Source organism: Chenopodium album, chromosome 13, assembly GCF_948465745.1.
Source record: "Chenopodium album chromosome 13, dcCheAlbu1.1, whole genome shotgun sequence".
Lineage (NCBI taxonomy): Eukaryota > Viridiplantae > Streptophyta > Magnoliopsida > Caryophyllales > Amaranthaceae > Chenopodium > Chenopodium album.
In genome coordinates, this window is record NC_137846.1 from 33,132,484 (window position 1) to 33,151,937 (window position 19,454).

The 19,454-nt window shown below is 38.4% G+C and overlaps 1 long non-coding RNA gene and 1 pseudogene across 1 annotated transcript; one reads left to right on the forward strand and one right to left on the reverse strand.

Moving 5' to 3' along the window:
- Positions 1 to 4,562: 4,562 nt before the first annotated feature.
- Positions 4,563 to 4,660, reverse strand: LOC145577272 (small nucleolar RNA R71; annotated as a pseudogene).
- Positions 4,661 to 16,254: 11,594 nt separating this feature from the next.
- On the forward strand, positions 16,255 to 18,753 carry LOC145576578 (uncharacterized). The gene is made up of 3 exons (XR_014098465.1): positions 16,255 to 16,418; positions 16,916 to 17,010; positions 18,163 to 18,753. It is a non-coding gene; the product is annotated as an uncharacterized LOC145576578 (long non-coding RNA).
- Positions 18,754 to 19,454: the final 701 nt, after the last annotated feature.

Here is a 19,454-nt window from a genome sequence, read left to right on the forward strand (position 1 = left end):
CATGATCTTCTCAAGTTGTTGCAATTGTCATGATTACTTGTTAATCCCCATTCCTAGTGTTTCATTTGTTTGGTTGTTTGTTTTGTTAGTTGTTAGTGTTACCTCTTACCTTCGATTTCGACCTAGCTTAGGCGCATAATTGAGAGTGCTTGAACATTACCGTTCCTTTGGGTTCTACCCTTGACTTACCTCTATACTCGTATTTAGGTTTGTTAAGTGTTTATAAATTTTTTTGGCTCTTGGGAAGATTAGATAACGACCTAGTTTTCCCTACGTCAACCCCCCCGGTCAATTACCCTCATTGGCCGCCTCAACAAGACCCGGTCCCTTAATGGCAGGGATCACAGCCTACTTGGCCCTTTTGGCAAGGGTCCTCCTCCCAAGGCGTCCCCCGGGTAGACTACTCGACGGAGACCGGGTATGATTATCGTGTCCCGGGAGGGAGCGATTTCAGGGGTGACCCCAACTACCCATTTGTTGACCCTTCCCACCCCTCCCTTCTTCAGCTTCCCCCACCCTTTGACCCATTGCCTCAATGGCAACAATACCTCTTTCGAGGTCACTATGGTTGGCCCCCGGGTTTCACTGGTGGTTGGGACCCTCATGGCGTTCCACCGGACGGGTTTTCTTATGATCCCGTGGGGGATGGAAGTGATGATGGAGCCGGCCCTAGTGGTCACTAGCCTCCCTTATTGATTGTTTTTCCCCTTTGCACCTCTTCCCATTGTTTTTATATGACGCACCGTGGACGGTGCTTTGTTTTAGTGTGAGGGGATGTAAGTGGCAAAGGGATGTTTTGTGTGGTGTGGGGGAAGGTTTAGTATCATGCTAGTGTGGGGGGGGATTTCATTGTGGGTGGTAGAGTTTGCATGGTTTTGTTGGTTCTAGCATGTATTGATGTTGGTTCTTTCTCTTGATTTTGATGATGATTTTTTATGGTGATTTTGATGAGATTTTGTTAATGAGTTTTCAATGATAATTTGACAAGTATTGAGTATTTGTGTAGACGAAGACGCTCCTAAGGAGAAAAATCCAAACTCCCGACAATCTAAATTTCCTTGATCCAAACTTTGTAGATAGCTTTTTGTTTCCTCACTTTCCTTTTTTTGTTTATTACTTTGACCCCTTTTTCTTTGTTTACTAAATTTTTCTCGTTTAGTTGTAGTTTCTTTTGTTTTGGCTCACTTTCCATGTAGCTTGAAGAATGACGACAAAAGGAAAGCTAAGGAGCGGCATGAGCTCCCTTGGTAAGATTGCGTAATTCCCTTGTCTTCCAATTTAAGCGGCATTTGGTGAGATCTTTCCTCTCTTTTACTTTCTCTCTTGTGCATAGTTAGTTAGATTAGGTTGAAGTTGATTGTTCGAGGTTGTATGCATTTGATTCTACGGAATTTGGTGATCGTTGGTATGATGTCGAACGATATTTGTTTGTCGATTGGGAATTAAGTGTGTACTTGCCTCTTATTACTTTTACTCTCCTTCCTTTTTGAAAAAAAAAATGAAAAAAAATTGAAAAAAAAATGAAAAAAAAAAAAAGATTTGCTCTTCTCGTTCAAGACAAACCACAAAATCTTTAGTTGTTTCATCTTCATTTTGAGCATAATAAAAGTTAACTTGCGTGATTGAATGTCTTTCTTACTAAGTGCTTAATGTTTACACGGTTCGGGATTGCCGTCGGTTGACTCTAGGATAGGTTCATGCTAAGGTAGCCGGTTTAGAACTCGTAAGGCCCATCAAACCCAATTCACTTGTTTGTGGTAAGAAGGTGTTGCTCTCATTAGGGGATTTGAAGCCCTAGAGGTAGTTTTTGTAACCCGATGTGAGTTTCATTGTTCAAGCCTCCTGAAGTTTTGTAACCCGGCGTAGGATCCTTACTAAGGCATGCTTAGATCTAGAACTTGGTGTTTAGCTTCCTGAAGTTTCTACTGAACTAATTTAGGGATGATAAAGAGCATTTTTCATTCGTTGACTATTTTTTTTTCTAGGATTAGTTTTTATTTTATTTTCTCTTGTATTTTTGGTTGCATTTGCCCCTTTTACTTGCCATATTGAGCCTTCCCCTCCTTGACTATAGCACATTACAAGCCTATGACCTTTTATTTTGCTTTCACCCTTAGTATTGTGAAACTCAAGCCACAAAAGCTTATCGACGTTTTGATTTGAAATGTAGGAGGTAATGGTTCTAATGGAAAGTGAAATAGTGATGTTGTGAATATTTGTTCAAATAAAAGCAAGTGCAAATCCTAGAAAAAGCCGTCCATAATTATGAAAAGGCATGGATATATATATAAAAAAAAAAAGGAGAAAAAGAGAAGATTTTGCAAAATGAAAAAAAAAAAAGAGAAAGAATAAAGAGTTGTTGAATGATGGTGAAAATTCAAAAATGTTTGGCAACGTAATTTAAGTATGTGACAATGTAATTTGAAATTGGTAGATGTTTGATTTTGGAAAAGAGGTTTGATCACCCCTTGTTTCACGATTAGGCTAAGCACCAATTTCCAATTTTACCACACCTTTACCCACTAGCCAACGTTACAACCCTCTTAATGCTCTTTTGATTTAGGGTAGTTGAGTCACTAGTTGGTTGAGGGAGCTAGATTTCAAGCATATGGAGAGAGCATGACTTGGTAAGATGTCTGGTTTCCCTACTTTGTATTATTTTATCTTTGTTCCGGCTCCTTCGTGGAGTCATGAGACGCTACCTTCAAGGGTGGATTTGAATATAGATGAGGGAACGCGGTAAGATTGTATGGAATGCGAGGGGAGTGGTGCATGTTAGAGTTCTTTATGCTTCGCATGATTTATCCTTCAATCAACCATTGACATCCCCTTGTGTGCTTACTTTCACTACTTAGAAAGTTTGACATCCACTTATGCTTGTTGTCTATAAAAGCTTGATTTTATTATGAATTGCATGTGCTTGATGATTCATATTCTTGTTTTCTCCTTTTGGTTTGTCCTGGACATAATTTTGTAAGAGTCGTGGGGTAAGCTCTTTGGAAACCCTCACGAGGTCACAATTCATCCTCATCAGTAACCTTGAGGTTTAAATGGCTTGTTGCTTACGCTAAAAGCAAATTCGGTTTTACTTTGTTAGCTTTAACTTCTTCTAGCTTTCTTTGCTTGAGGACAAGCAAGAGGCAAGTGTGGGGGAAGTGGATGAGTGGCATTTATGCCACTATTAAAAGATCATTCTAGTGGGTTTTCCCCGTACATGTAGCTTGTTTGTACCCCTTTTCTTACCTTTAGTTCTCCATTCTTTTGTTCATCTTCTTTCCTAGTTTTTACCTCCTTTGTCTATTTTCTAGTTTGGTTTTCCTGTTTATGTTTTGTAGGAACCGTGGTGTTGAAAGAAGAAGACCTTGGGCCAAGAAGAGAGCGTTGCGCGCCAGCTAGAGCGCACATGAACATTGCTCGGGCGCACAACCCTGTGAGAAGGCGCGCAAAAGGAAGAATTCAAGGGGCTAAGCAGAACGTTTTGTGCGACCACTACGCGGCCATTGCGCGGGCGCGTAGCCCTGCTAGAACGAGCGCATCTGGGGTTTGAGGAGCAGAACAAAAATTCATTTAAATGCTATTATTATCGATTGATCTTGATTTGCGATTTTCCTTTGAAGTCTTTTGTAGAGACATCTAGGTTGACCCTAGGAAATGGCTCTTTGAGTGATTTTGATTGCAAATATCGTTTTCCCTCGCATTGCTTGATTGATCAAATTCCTGTCAAATTAGCAAGTTTATCATTGATGCATGTGGATCCTAAAGTCCCTAGTGTTTGATAATTGATTTCCATTTGTTAGCCTTTGATTTGATTTCAATAGCGTAGACCAACCCATTCTTTTATTTCGGAATAGCTTAGCTTAAACCTTAGCAATACCGCCTTCCCTTGGGTTTGACTTAAAATTTCCCCTATACCCAGGGTTGGGTTTGGTTTTACAAATTTTGTTTTGACCGGGGAATCTAGTTACCAATGACCTTGGTCTATCCCTTGTAGAAAATGGCGCCGTTGCCGGGGAAGGCATGGTGATTGCAATTGTTGATCGAGTCTATTCCATTTATTTGAAAATAAAATATAAAAGGATTTTCTTCCTTTTAGGCTACATTTGTAGCCGTGCTATTGATATTGTGCTTTGCGTTTTGTATGCGTAGGGCACGAGATCGAAATTTAGTGTCATTTGATCTGGAAATTGAGAGGACCATAACAAGGATAAGGGTTGCCATTCGTTATTCAAGTTCAAGTCCCCCAAGAGAGGAAATCCATCAAGAAGAAGAACAAGAACGAAAAAGCATGGGTGAATGGTTTTGAGAGGCGTCAATATAGTTGTGCAAAGCATGAGAGTCACCTCAAAAATCTTAATGAATTTGAGAAGTATTGTAACACAATCAAGGTGAATGGGGTTTCTCAAGAGTTTGTTCGACTTAAACTTTTCCCTTTCTCTCTTATTGGACGTGCCTTAGAGTGGTTAAACAAGGAGGTGATGCCAAACTCTTTGAGAACATGGGATGAAGTGACTAAGGATTTTCTATCTTGGTTCTATCCACCAAAGAATACGGCCGAAGCAAGAGCTCTCATTCAAAGCTTCAAGCAAAAGCCAAATGAAAGTCTTGATGAGGCATGGGAAAGGTATAAGGTGTACCAAAGAGAGTGCCCACACCATGGGATCCTTACCTATCAAATCATCCAAATCTTCTATAGAGGTTTAAGCCCCCAAGGCAAGTCTTGCTTGGATGCCAGTGCCGGAGGCCCTATCATGAAGGAAATGGAGGATGAAGTTGTGGACTTAATTGAAGATGTTGTGAGATAGCACATGGATTGGCAAGAAGGTGAGAGAGAGTCGACAAGAAAAAGCGGTTCAACGGTTTATTCAATCGACTATCTCAACGCCATCAACAATTTGTCCTCACAAATCTCAAACTTGGGAAAGGAGATGACCTCAATTAAGGCAAAGCTTGAAAGTGCTTCTTCACAAGAACCTTTCTTCCCTCCCATAATAAGGGGAGAGGTACATCTGCTAACTCTACTCCTCTTTCAACTTCGATTAATACGCCTAATGGATGTGTGTTTTATGATGTATGTGGGTCATATGACCATGATTCTTCTAATTGTCCACATTTATTTTAGAATTGTGATGATGTTGAAAATAATGATTGTGAGCAAGTGAATTTTGTTTCAAATAACAACAATGGACAAAGATATGATGGACCAAGAAACTTTGGGAATAGAAATGCTCACCAAGAAGGGAATTTTAATAATTATAACAATGGTGGTTATAGAAACCAAGGAAATTAAAATTTCCGAGGGAACCATAATAATCAAGGCTATAATAATAAAACCAACGCCAAGGGTATGGAAACCAATGCCAAGGCCAAGGCTATGGTAACCAATACTAAAACAATGGCCAAAATCTAAACCGGGGTAATTGGAGCAACAAAAATCGGGGGAATTTTTAAAACAACAACCAAAGGGGACCCCCACCCGGATTTCCTCCAAGAACTCAAGTATTGGTGAGAATTCCTATGCTCAACCTTTATCTTCTAGAACTACCTTGGAAGAAATCATCGGGAACCCAACTAAAATTTTGAATATTTACATGTCGGTAAGTGATAAAAAGTTCAATGAGATGATGACACGTAATAAGATGCTTGAAACTCAAATCACTCAATTGGCTAATACCTTGAAAGAGAGTGTGAACGCTAGCCCTTCTTCTTTACCCTCACAAGGAGTTGAACCTTAGAAACCCGTGTATTCTATCACCACTAGGAGTGGGAAAGTGATTGAAGAGAGAGTTTCTTGGAAAAGTAAGGAAGATGAGAAGATGAGTGATTTAAGTGAGAGAAAAGAGATCAATGTGTCAAAAAAGGTGAGTAAAAAGGAAAAAGAGAAAGAGAAGAGTGATGAAAAAGTGCAAGAAGAGGTAATCAAGCCCAAACTTCTGTATCCCCAAAAGTTTTTGAGAAACAAAATTGATGAACAATTTGGGAGATTTCTTGACATGCTTAGGGAAGTTCATCTTTCATTCCCTTTCACCGAAGCCATGACTCAAATGCCAAGATATTATAAGTTCCATAAGGAAATCTTGAGTGGCAAGAGAGAGTGCAATGATATTAATTTGGTAGAGGATGGCAAATGTTGTAGCGCTATAATGATTTACCCAAGAAAATGAAATATCTGGGTAACTTCTCTATTCCTAGCAAAATCAATGGAAAATTGTTTCAAAATGCTCTATGTGATCTTGGTGCTAGTGTGAGTATCATGCCTTATTCGGTCTTTAGGAAGCTTAAGCTAGGTGAGCTTCTTCTAACCAATATGACTTTGCAATTGGCCGATCGATCTATTAAGTTTCCAAAGGGAAGAGTTGAGGATGTTCCCCTCAAGATAGGAGAGTTCACGATTCCAGTTGATTTTATTGTGCTTGAGATAGCGGAAGATGATAACATATGTATCATTCTAAGGAGACCTTTCTTAGCTACTTCGGAAGCTTTGATCGATGTGAAAGGAGGCCTTATTACTTTGAGAGTTGGTAACAATAAGGATAGTTTTGAGCTTAAACCGATGCATGAGTCTTTGTCTCTTGTGAATGGAATTATGTGCATCAATTTACCTCATTGTAATGATAATGTATGCATGATTGTTTCTTCTACTAACAAAGTTCTTAAGGTTTATGATAATGTGCCTTTGAGTTTTGAATGCAAGAAGGTTAGTGAAGAAAACAAGGAGTTTTTTAACCTCGTGGATGAGGTGATTGATATTCCTCCATGGTTTGAGCTCTACAATCAAGAGGACGAGGATGACTTCAAGAGTGTTAATGGTGAGAAGCTTTCTACTAGAAGGAGTAAGAAGACAAAGAAGAAAAAGAGAGCTTTTATGAAGAAGAAAATGAAGTTGAAGCAAAGTGAGCTTGTCTCGGAAGTTTCATCAAATGCGAATACATCAATCAACGATGTGAAGTTTCCAAGGAATGAGAAAAAGTTTGTCCCCTCTACCACTTTAAACAAGGTGGTGTTCTTTGACCCTCTATGATTTGGAGGAAGGGTCGAGATAAGGACCTTAAGCAAGCGCTTCCCGGGAGGCAACCTGGTTTTCTAACTTTTTCTTTTGATTCTATATTTCTTAGTTTTCTTTCAATTGCTTTTCTTTCTTTCACTTGTTTTGTATTTGAATTAATAGGTTGAATTCATCGAAATTGGATTACCTCGAACGAGCATGAGCACAATGGGAAGGTGTTTCGTGGTATTTGGTGAGAGTATACTCGATATTATTGAATTTCGAGTTGAATGGGTAAGGTAATTTAGGAGGTAAGTTAGGAAACGTTGTGCTAAAATGTGAAGCAAATTTGTGCTTGGTGGGTTCATTATGGTGCTCTCATTAATTTGAGATGTTGAACCCATTGAAAAGGGGTTTAGAAACTGATGTGTTTTGTGGGTTCAATAATCCCGGGATGATAAAGATCATTAAGCCCATATATGAACTCACCAAGAGCAAGAAGCAAGCAAGAAGTCGAGCAGCAGGGGCGCGAGCGCGCGGGCGCGCACCCCTGTTGTGCGGCTGCGCAATAGCTCGGTCGAAGCTACTTCTTCTTTTTTTTCTCCTTTCTTTTCCTCATTTCATCCCAAACCCACACTCGTCCGCAACCTTTCTCACTCTAAAAACAAAACCCTAACCCCCTAACAATAAAAAATCATCCCTCAAATCGTTAAAATAACTCACAAAATTAACAATTTCCTACTCAAAATTCATCATTTTCATCAAAAATTATCCTACCTTCCTCCATTTCTTCTTCTCCAATCTCTCTCCTCCATTAAAGAGCAAATTGGGGATTTTCGGTGTAGTGGATTTTGCTGCCTAATTCTTGATCATCCTTGCTTCTAGTATGGTATAATCATCTTCTTTACCTCTATTTTACAGTATTATATCAATTTTTAGCAAGAATTTGATTAATTTGATGATTGTGAATAGTAGTAGTATCATTTTTGGTTGAATGTGTTGATTGATTGAGTAATTGGTTGATTATATGTGTTGTTGTTGATTAATTGTGCCTTACATTGTGTTGTTATTGATTGTGTAGCTCATTTGTGAAATTTGGTTGCAATTTGTGAAAGGTTGATTTTTGGTAGTGTTGGTAGCAAGTGGTGATTGGAGTATTTGGTTGGTTGAACCAAGTCTTGTGGTAGTGTTGAGATTGTGGTGATTTGTAGAGTTGTGATTGTGTTTTTGGTTGTGAATTTGGTGAAGCAAAAATGTCTAAAATCATGAAAGCCCTCACTTCCAAAAAGAGGAAGACAAACATAACCATTGAATAACCTTCTCCATCAAACACTCCCTCTTCCCAAATACAAAATGAAGAGCCTCTTCCTCTACCAAAAACCCGATTCGTCAATCCAAACCATAAGCCGCTTTGGAAAAATTTCAAGAAAAGAACCATAAATCCCTCACGGCTATTGGTTATTGATGAGGACTTAAGGGTCTTGTTCTACAACCTTAGGTTGGGTAGCTTTGTCAACAAGCACTACCGAACCTACCTTGAGCCAACTAGGGAGTCTTTGGCCTCTTTGACTACTACTCTGTTGGTACCAAGGACTTCTAAATCACCTTCCAGCTTTTCAATGTTGAGCATGTCATGTCCTTGTCCGAGTTCAATGCAGCCCTTACTTCCATCCGGGGGCGGATATTCTCTTCTCCGAGCATGACTATTTGGATGGGTATTCCAAAAATGCTTGGTGGCAGGAAATCTTGGGGAAGAATAAGTTCTCTGCCCACTATTCCCTTGCAAGCAACATTTTCCATCCATGTTTACGAGTGCTTCATCGGTTGTTGGGGTACTCGGTGTTCCCTGAGCAAGATTTAGGTAAGATGTCGTAAGCTGAGTTGCGAGTTCTATGGATGACAACAAGGGAAGAGTTGCGGGGGAGGTTGAACTTCGGGCATATATTTTTTAGGAACTGCATGAACATGAGGGGCAGTAGGTTAGGAGATATTCCTTGTGGTAGCATGATTACTAGGTTAGCTACTAGCCTTGGCTGTGGGAGATATCTTCTTTCTTGCACTCTGGTAGGGGATCTCAACACCCTTTACCTCGACACCGCTCAACTCAAGCAAGTGCAATTCATAGCTAAGAGCGATGACGAAGAGGTAATTGATTGGCTTGTGAGGAATTCTCATCGGTGCTATCTTCCGAACCCCTCCTTGACCTCCCTTCATCGGCATGCCCCGAATGTATGTTTTGTGCCCATAAGTAACCGCATCCCCGGTGAGGATGAAGACATGGAAGATGTGCTCAATGAAGATCAACAAATTCAAAGAAATCATCATCATCATCAACAACAACAACAACAACAAGAGCAAGTAGTGCCTCAACCTCAACATTGACAACATCGCTTCGCCAACCCCAACATAGAGGCTTTGAGTGCCCAAATGGCGAGCATGCAATTCGGAATGGAGGGGATGTATGATCAAGATTTCGAGGCCATATACAACCAAATGAGAGGCATCTCCGAAATGCAACAAGGTATGTTTCTTCAACAACAATAACTATATGATGCGAGTGTTAACCGTGGAGAGATCACTCCCCGGGTTAACTACCCGTACTTTCCTCCTCAACTCGGTCCTATACCTTCTTGGGGAGATGATGGGAGGGCTACCTACCCATATTGGCAAAGACCTCAAGGATCCAACGCCGATACTAGGTCATTTCCGGATGAGCACGGTAACTATGATTACCATGTGCCCGGTGGGAGTAACTTTAGGGGTGATCCTAACTACCCCTATGTTGATCCCACCCATCCGTTGCCTCTAGAGTTTCCCGAGCAATTTACACCCTTGGCCCCTTGGCAACAAGAAAACTTTAGGGGCCATTATGGTTGGCCACCCGGCTACACCAGGGGATGGGATCCTTATGGTCCCTCATCCGGCTTTTCATATGATAAGGATAATGATAATGATAATGTCGGGCCTAGTGGTAACTAGTTCCCCCTTCTTTGAGCTTTTACCTCCATCCCTTTGTTATGTGATCTTTGTTTTGTATTGATGGGATGTTGAGATGTATTTTTGTTTAGCTTAAGGGGACACTAGTCTTATGAAGAGTCTCGGTGGCAAATTTTGTTGTTGTTGGATATCCTTGATTATTCATGTCTTGATGGTGTATGATTGCTTGTCTTGATTCATACTTGATGTTGTTGAGTGTTGTTGTTGTTATCCATGTTCATATCATGTTTTTCTTGTTGAAAATCTTTTGTTGATTGATTTTGATGATGATTGCTATTCTATGATGTGTTGGTGATTTTTGCTCCCATGAATCCAAATTCCAAAATCTAAAACCCTTGAATCCAAATCCCTCTAATCTAAATGATTTTTGCTTAGATGTATAGTTGTTTTTGTTATTTTAAGTGTATAGTTGATTTTGTTAGTTTGTTTGGTTTGTTTTGATTTGATTTTGTAGGTTAGTTTGATTTTGTAGATTAGCTTGATTTTGTTTGTTTGTTTTTCATTTTTGATTTTGCTGTCTTATTATTTTGTTTTGAAGTTACTAACCATTTTCTTTGTATATAGTTCCATTTTCTCATTTTCATTCTCACTCGGTTTTGCAAATTCATGCTATGCTTTTTGGAGCTTTATGGAAGTGGTACTTACTTTACCACATTTTTCTTTGCTTAGCTTGGATTTTGGTGAGATCTTTCTTATTTCCCTCTTTTCTTTATTTTCTTTCATTATTTGCATAAAATAGGATTAGTTTAGGAAGAGTTGAACGGTTCGAGGATGTTTGCTTTGGAACACCAAGGGTGTTTAGGGTCATTGACGATGTTATCGAGTGCCAAGTATATTCACACATGCTTAACGTAGGCGCGCTTCAAACGACGCCTATAGGGATGTACAATTTAAATTCCTTCTTTTTCTTCTAGGACGGCTGATCAAAGTCGTCAACCGTCCAAATCTCTTTTCTCTTTTTGCTCTGTTAAGCTTTGGGAGCCGGCTGAGTAGACCGACTCTCTTTTTGTCTGATTGTTGTGTGAGCAGTGGTTGGTTACTTGTATAAAGCTTTCCACCTCTATCAGCGCCTCTTGGAGGGTGAAAACCCTCTTTCTGACGAGGTCAAACTCAAAGGTTGACCCATCCTTCAGACCTTTAAAAAAGTCTGTATAGGAAACTTCGTCAGACAGTCCTTGAATCTGGTTCTTACCTGATTGAACCGCCTGACGTAGGAGCGAAGTCCTTCTCTCTCTCCCTACCTGATGGTGCTCAAGTCGACACTTGTTTTCTTGGCAAGGATGTTCATTGAAAAGTTTAAATTAAACAAGAGCGCAAGCCTTTTAAAGCTATTAATACATCCGAATGCACGAGTTTCCAAACCATTGTTGGGCTATGCCTTTCAATGTAGCCGGGAAGCATCTGTACCACATGGCATCATCCAACCCCTGCATATGCATGAGGTTGGTGTAGGCCATGAGGTGATCTTCAGGGTTGCTGGTACCATCATAGGTACCAACCAAGACATTCTTAATCTTGGTCGGCTATGCCACCTTGGTTATCTCCCTTGTGAACGTAGAGGTTTGTTCACCAAGTTTGAGCACCTGGAGCTGCCAGTCCAAGGGTTGAACATCGTATGACGCTTGACCTCTAAAGAGGGCCGACTGCATGTCATTGGCATTGAACTTCTGCGGAAAAAGTTCCTTGTCCACTAAGACCCTTTGGGAGCTAATTCCTTGATACTTATAATCATTGGAAACTTTCTTAAGGCTTTTTTCAATGCGCTCAAGCTGTCGTTGTTTACTAGGATCATCGACTTGTTGAGCGAGAGTTTTGAACATCTCGGTCAAGTTAGTCATGTTTTGTCTCAACTCATCAACTTCTTGTTGGGTTGCCATTTTCTTAACTTTACATCTTTGACGGATTGGTTTATCGAAAAGTAGTACTTGAATGAAGGTGTTATCCTTGATTAAACTCCCTTCTCTCCTTGACCAAGTGCTGTGGAAAGGGAAGTATGGATACTTTTTGTTAATTATTTGACTCAAACTCGATTCAACATGCGATAGATGGAAAGAGATTATGGAATATGAGGAGAGTGACATGTATGGTGAAATCATGTGGAGAGCGGAAAGATGATGTAGATGGAGAGATGTGGAAGAATTTAAGAACAGAGTTGACCCCCAACTCAAATGACGGAAAGGACTACTCATGCATGAATCTAAGACATGGTCATGGTGACACATATACAAAGTGTGTGCTTTTGACTAGTAAGTGAAAGTGATTTGTTCAAGACTCTTGTCATGACAATGTGACCAGACATGTGATTAAATTCATACAAACACTAAGTTAAGACTTCATCTATATACACTAAATTGGACAGGCTGTGGTATTTCAGCCATAACTTTTTATCTGTGACTCTGAATTGAACGTAACCAACTGAAAATTAAAGATAAAACTCGGGGCTATAGATCCATAAGTTATAAGACTCGTAATTCTTTCTAGAACTCCGGTTATGACCCAAACAAGTTGACGCCTGTGCAGTATACGGGAATAAAATCCGAGTTGACTCAAAGGAACTATGACTCGATTTTAGACATATTTATTAGCTCAAATTAATTAATCAATTAATTAAACAAAGTACTTTAGTCATTGGTTAGTTTATTTGAGCATATTTATAATCACTAGTCAAACCAAACAGTTATTTTAATCACATATAAGTTATGGACAAACAAGAGATGCACAAGTAGTCAAGTTGTCACAATATGATGCAATGACTTTGTAACCTAACCATGGCTCTAGTTCTCTAAAGTTCAAGGATAAGGGTATTCAAAAGAGGGTCCATGGTTATGAGTCCGGATGCATCACGCGAAAGCCTTACCTTTGGAAGGGTTGGCGCGTATGGATGGGACCCCGCAAGTTAAACTTGCTTCCATGGTTTGGTGAATTCACAAACTCGGATGTACCCTTCGTTGCACTGAGAGTTCGATTGGGTAGATTGAACGTTAATTCCCAGGGGGTTATGGCCATATGTAGAACACATATGGGTTTCAAAAAAGAGGGAAAAACTCAATCAAGAATTAAAATCAGCCAAACAGTATAAGAACCGGTTAAAGCAAGAAGGCAGACGTTTGGCTCGGTATTGAAAGAACATGGCTCGAGAAAACAGAGAAAACAGGGACCATCCCAAGGAGATGGCCCTGTCCTGCCGCGATGTTGCCACCGCATCGCGACAGCACTGCGATGGGCTCTATTCTCTCGGCGACGGTTCCTACATGCCTCAGCAGTTTTCTGTGTTCTTAGAATTTTCCGATTTTCGCAGCGTTTTTTCTATTCTAGTTGTGAAAGATATTTTCTAAATTTCCTACATGTAAAAAGCCTATGTTTTTTACGCATTACAGATGGTCTTTCCAATGCGGACCTTTTTATGCTTATGCCAATAATGTCAATCTAAATTACGCACATGAATACTTAGAACTTTTCGAGTCTCATCCACTCATTCTAAATTATTGCGAAAATAAATTTTAGGAATTAAAATAGAAATCATCCCCAGTGGAGTCGCTAAAAACTGTAGGGAATATTTCAAGCATCCCACACTTGAGCCCCACTGGGATCATACACGTAAGCATGGTGGCGTCCAAAGGGAAGGAAGCTAGAGCAAAAGAGTCGCCAACAAGTTTTAGGAACTTGTAAACCGTTCACAGGGTGAGGGTTATACCCCTTCACGATCCATGAGATCGCTAACTACCTAGTGGTCCAGAACCATGACTTGATATTTGGGGATGAAGGTACAAATCAAACCTAAAAGAGATTGAACCTGCCCCAAAAATAGGCCTCTACTTTATTCTTCTCATATTCATGTGCGCTTTCTGACTAACATACAATCATTATATTAATCCTAAACCTGTTTAATCTATGTTGGTTGAATATTAATGCACAAACAAATCTATTATTGGCGATCACTTGAATTAAAATCATATTAGCCTAAATAAATTTTTTAATTATCTTATTACGCATGATTTCAAGTACAAATTCCCTTTAAACCTGCAAGAGAGGCCGTGATCAAGCAATAACGATAATATCAAGCCACAAAATATTGATACAACAAATCATCATTATATAATATTCAAAATCTCTTCAAAGCATAATATTAGCAAGATCCTAGGCATGATACTAACATGATTAATAACAAATCCTAACATGTCACTAAACAATAAAAATTAAAGCTCTATCCCTAACATGATACTAACATGATAAAAGAAATAGGAAGCAACCTAAATATGATATTAGAAATATTAGTTAATACCCTAAACATGATACTAGAAATCATAAAGATATCCTAACATGATACTAGGAATTAAAATAATCTAAGCATGATTCCTAAAGAAATAGAGCAATTGAAATTACTCACTTTGTTGCCTCGTATCTCTTGCTATCAAAACAATACATACGTTAGTAACTTCAATGAAAATATTAAACAATAAATCTAATCAAAGAATTGAAATAAGATTCAGGACCAAACTCTCAGAAATCATCAACCTTTCACATCTAGGGAAAAGGCAACTTCGATATTGGCTATGTGTGTCTAAGTCTCGTGATGGACGTATGGTGTTTGAAAATGGAAGGCTTAGAAAGAGAGAGAAACAATAAGCTTCTAGCTTTAAGAGAGAGAGAATAGAATAGAAAGATGATTGTTGGTGAGTAAAAACGTAGGAAAAAGACCATATTTATAGAGAAAAACGACCGAAAACGATCAGAAAAGAATTTCAAATTTATGAGGCACGAAAATAATATCTGATCATCTTTGAACGTCTTTTATTTCAAATAAAATTAGGACTTTCAAAACGAGGTGTTTTATTCAATTTCATATTCTTTAATCTTTTCTTTTCAAAAAGGATAATTAAAATCTTTTATAAATATATATAAGCTGCTAATGAATCCTAAATTATTTAGAAATATAATTAAGATTAATGGACCCTCCACGTGATCATTGGGTCGCACATAAAACTCGTTTTAGGCCCAGTTTAGTATTTTGGCCATAATTTCCTCATTATTCATCAGAATTGGGCTTATAATATATCGTTGGAAAGGTTTTTACAAGCCCCATTCAAATACACAATTATTGGCCCTAATTAAGTAATATACTAAACTTGATTGGAAAATTTTCATAAATAGGATACGAAATGAATGGTTGTCGAAAATAGAAAGAAATATTATATTAAAAATATTTTATAAAACAGAAGAATTCACGAGACTCTTCAACATTTCACCTTACTCGATATTCAATGACGTGAAAGGTACTCATCACTGTGTTTGGTTTTTGGGGAGACACAATTTGGTGTCTACAACGGGGCTGACCTAATCATTTGAGGGCCTAAGTGGACGGACTTGTTGCCCTTACGGCTCTCATGCAAGGATTAAGTATGCCGTGCTGAGGTGTTTTTGAAGCTCTTTGGGAAGCTCGATGTAGAGACCAACTCAGACAGTTTTTGGTTTCTCTTCTTCTCGATGATGTGTCGAGCATTAGAGAATGATTTTTTATTGTCATCCGGTTGAACTTTTCGAATGACATTTCTTGTGACTGTCTGGGGTAGTAGGAATTTAGACCAGATAATTGCAGGTGTGGCCTTCTCCTTTGGATGTGGAGTAGGCTGCTTGTCCCTGACTTGCTTTCTCCTCTCAGCTTGAGGAGTCTTTTTGGCCTACTGACCCTTACTAGAGCCAGCCGTCCTTATGTTGATGAGTTCCTTGATCTCCCCCTTGAAACTATTAATGAAATTCATGAGTTCACCCCTAGTAACGGGAGCAGTCCCTCTTGCCGACTGGGCTTCCCCAGTCAGTGGTCCAGTAGATTTACATGGACCGGTTTCATTGTTAACCTGTTCCAGTCACTTGTAGAAAAATATCATTTGTAACCCCCTATTTGTAACCAACAGTTCTTTTTTAGTTACAATTAGTATATTTGTAACTAACAGTTAAAAAATCTATTCCAAATAATTAGTAATAACTTGTATGACTAATGCAATCGTAACTAACTAAGATTTGTTCGTTACATGTAATTGTTATTGTAAGTAACAATTTAATTGACTATTACGACTACTATATTTATGTAAATATATATTTGTAACTATCAACACATAGTCCGTTACAAATACAAATTTCATTTTATTTTATTATATTTCTTCCAATAAAGTAATAGAAAAAACTAAGCTAGTCTAGAACAGTAAAACCCTCGACCTCGTATTACCCCCAACCTTAGTCTCAAATTTTCCTTAAATAAAAAAACATCCCAGAATGATTCCCCCCAATTAACCCTAAAAAATTTCCCACTAGAGTTAAAGACCGCGACATGTGATGGATTAAAGGCCGCCGGAGTTCCGCCATCCACCTGCAACTTGAAGCCTTCCACAATCGCCCACTACGACTTCCACAATTACCGACCTTCGTTTCACCTAAAATTTGGGTATTTTCTTAGTTTTTTTTGTTTGTGTTTTAAAATGCTTAATTTTAGTGATCTAAGCTTTAATGCTGTATCATTTCGTTCTTTTCACTACTTAATTGTTCTTAATTAGAGTATTTTTTTGGTTATTTACTTATGATGATTGACTTGTATCTGACTAAATTTCTAAGAAATTAACAAATTTGTCAAAAGTTTTGCTATAAGCTTGATTACATTGCTTAGATGCCCGCCTTGTAGTGTAATTGTAGATGATGAAAATTCAATTTGATGTAAAGTAATGTAAAAAATATAATGATTGGAGGGAAATTTGAGTCTAAGCTTATTATCTGAACATACTCCAGATGCTAAAGATGAATTTAACGTGACTTTCTATTACTGCCATTTTTTTGTAGCCATGAATTATCCTTGGATTGATTTTCTAGCTTTCTATTTCAGATTGACAATTTAAGTAAATAAATATTAAAGCTTGAATATTGATTTTCTACGTTCTTTCTCACCAGCGTTTCAACCCACAAGCCGTTGTTTCACCGTCAGCCATCGTCAGGCCGTTCGTTGGACCGTTAGCCACTGTCTAGCCGCTTCAACAATAATTAAGGTATGTTTGAGATTCTAATTGGGCTCTTTCACTTCTTTGGATGTTTTACTCTAGAAATCCTAGGGCTATGCTTATTTGTTTTTGCAAGTTCTAATTGTTATATGTCTGAATTTCTGAATTCTGAGGGCTGTGCTTGAAATTCGAGATTCTTGCTATGCTTGTATGATTTTGCGATGTTGAGAGTTTTGGGGTAAATGCTATTGAAATCTGATTTTAATTTTTTTTGTCAATTTTATTTGATTTGGGAGTTGGATTTTTCAAATTTATGTTTCAACTTTTTGTCTCAATTTTCTATCTATATTGCATTTAATACCTATTTCAATTTTGTGTCTCAATATTCTATTTATAGTTTCAGGTTTTGTTGTATTTAAATTATATTTTAGGAGTCTCAATTATTTTGAATTTAATTTTTTGTCTACATTGTGTTTATAGTTTGTATTTTAAAATGGTATGCAAATGTAGATATTGTGGAAGAAAATGTAAGTGTTGATAAATACATAATGTTGTTTTGCTGATCATGGATTAGTATGTTTTGTTGATTATTTGGGTTAAGATCTTTAAGGTGTAATTGTGTAACTTAATTTAATTTAATTTGGGAAATTCTCTTTGGTGAACTCATACTGTTTAATTTTTTCAGTGGTAAATGATGAAAAAATTTATTATCATTGGTAAACCCTTATAAACTCTACTAACCCAATGGTCACATTGATGATGATTTGATGTAATTGCTTAACCATGTCCTAAAATGCCCTTACTTAAACCCAACTTATCATCATCAGCATCATCATCATCATCACCCAATCACCACCGGCCAGGCATCTCTCCTCCACCCCACCACGCCGGCGTCGGTGCCCAGCCTCTCTTATCGGTGCGCCAGACTCCCCCAACCCTACCACATCTCTCTTTCCCCTTGAACCACCACCCTCCTAAAACAACGCCTCAAATCCTCATTCTCCCCTTTCCCCTCCCTGAAAACCACCCCAAGCCTTTCAAACCACAGCAAAAACCTTCCAGCCGTTCAAACTCCTTCAGCCCATGATATATCTATTTTATATAGTATTTTACTCTCGTCCCTTGGTCATAATTAGTGGTGTTTTTGGCTCTTTAGAGCCACTTTATTACTAATTAATGTTTTCTCCAGTGTTTTCGTAGTTTTTGATGGGTTTTGTAGGGAATTGCACATTTGGAGCATTTTCCCAGGATTTTATGGAGCAACTACGAGCGTTGGAGGAGCACGACCACTTTTCGTAGCCCAGGGTCGGTTAGAGTCATCGAACCGGTGATTAAGGGCTCGACATATGAGATATCGAGGCGTTGGACGCAGTATTAAAGCCCTAAAGAGGAAATCCGAATTGGGCTTAGAATCAAAGCCCAATCGAATGTCCAAGAGCCGCCCAAGAGCCTCACCCGATCAGGCTGCCCTCGCCCTGAGGCGCGCCCGACTGGGTGGGGCGGAAGAAGAAGAGAAGCCCTCTTCGCCCGATCTCGCGCCCGATCGGGTGGTACCCAGCCCGACCGGGCGCGTGTTTTAGAGGAGTGATTTCGACGATTTTACTTAGTTTCTAATTAGGATTTCTAGGAGCTGGGTATAAATGCGATTTGAATGTTTTTGGTATATTTTGACCTCTTCTCTTAGATTTTCTCTCACTACTTAGTTTTTAGATTAAACTTTTCTCTTGTTTTCTCTCTCAACAACTCTACAACTTTGTTCTTAACTCAGTCCATTATTTCCGTTAATTTTGGTAACGATTTCATTTCCATTATTTTCAGTACTTTAATTTCTTTATTTCATCATGACTTGTTTAATTGCTTTGATTAGTTTAGATTCAATTATGTGTGAGTAGTTTTCTTTCTAGGGTTGTGGGGATCCATAAATAATATGAAGGGGTAGTTTATTATTGTTGATTGTCAATGCTTGATTAATTTCCTATTGATTGATTTAATGTTATGCAATTAGATTAGGCCTGATTTAATTGTACGACTTATGCAATATTGATTTGAGATTCGAGAGATGAGAATTGATGTTTAGGCTTAGTTGCAATACGCAGTTTAATTTATAAATGGTTAAGTTAAGATTCGCTAGATGCGATTTAATACCGGTAGATTAACTCTGTGATTGTAATTCGTAGCGAAAGCCCTTTATAATCTGATTAATTGATGCATTGATGATTGATTGTTATGTTTTACCCTGGAGTATTATTTATTAGTGAACATATGCCCTAGGATTTTATTAATTGATTTCTCCTTACTTTAATTTTTTTTTTACTATTATTCTCCTTATTTTAATTCCTTTTACAACAACAAATTTGGTTACTTGATAATCTAGATTATATTAATTAACAAAGAAAATGGCTCGTTTTCCTGTGGATCGACCCTACTTCCCTATCTATTATTAGTTAGTGGTTTTAGGAATTACTTTTGATTAGGTGATACGACTTTAGGCT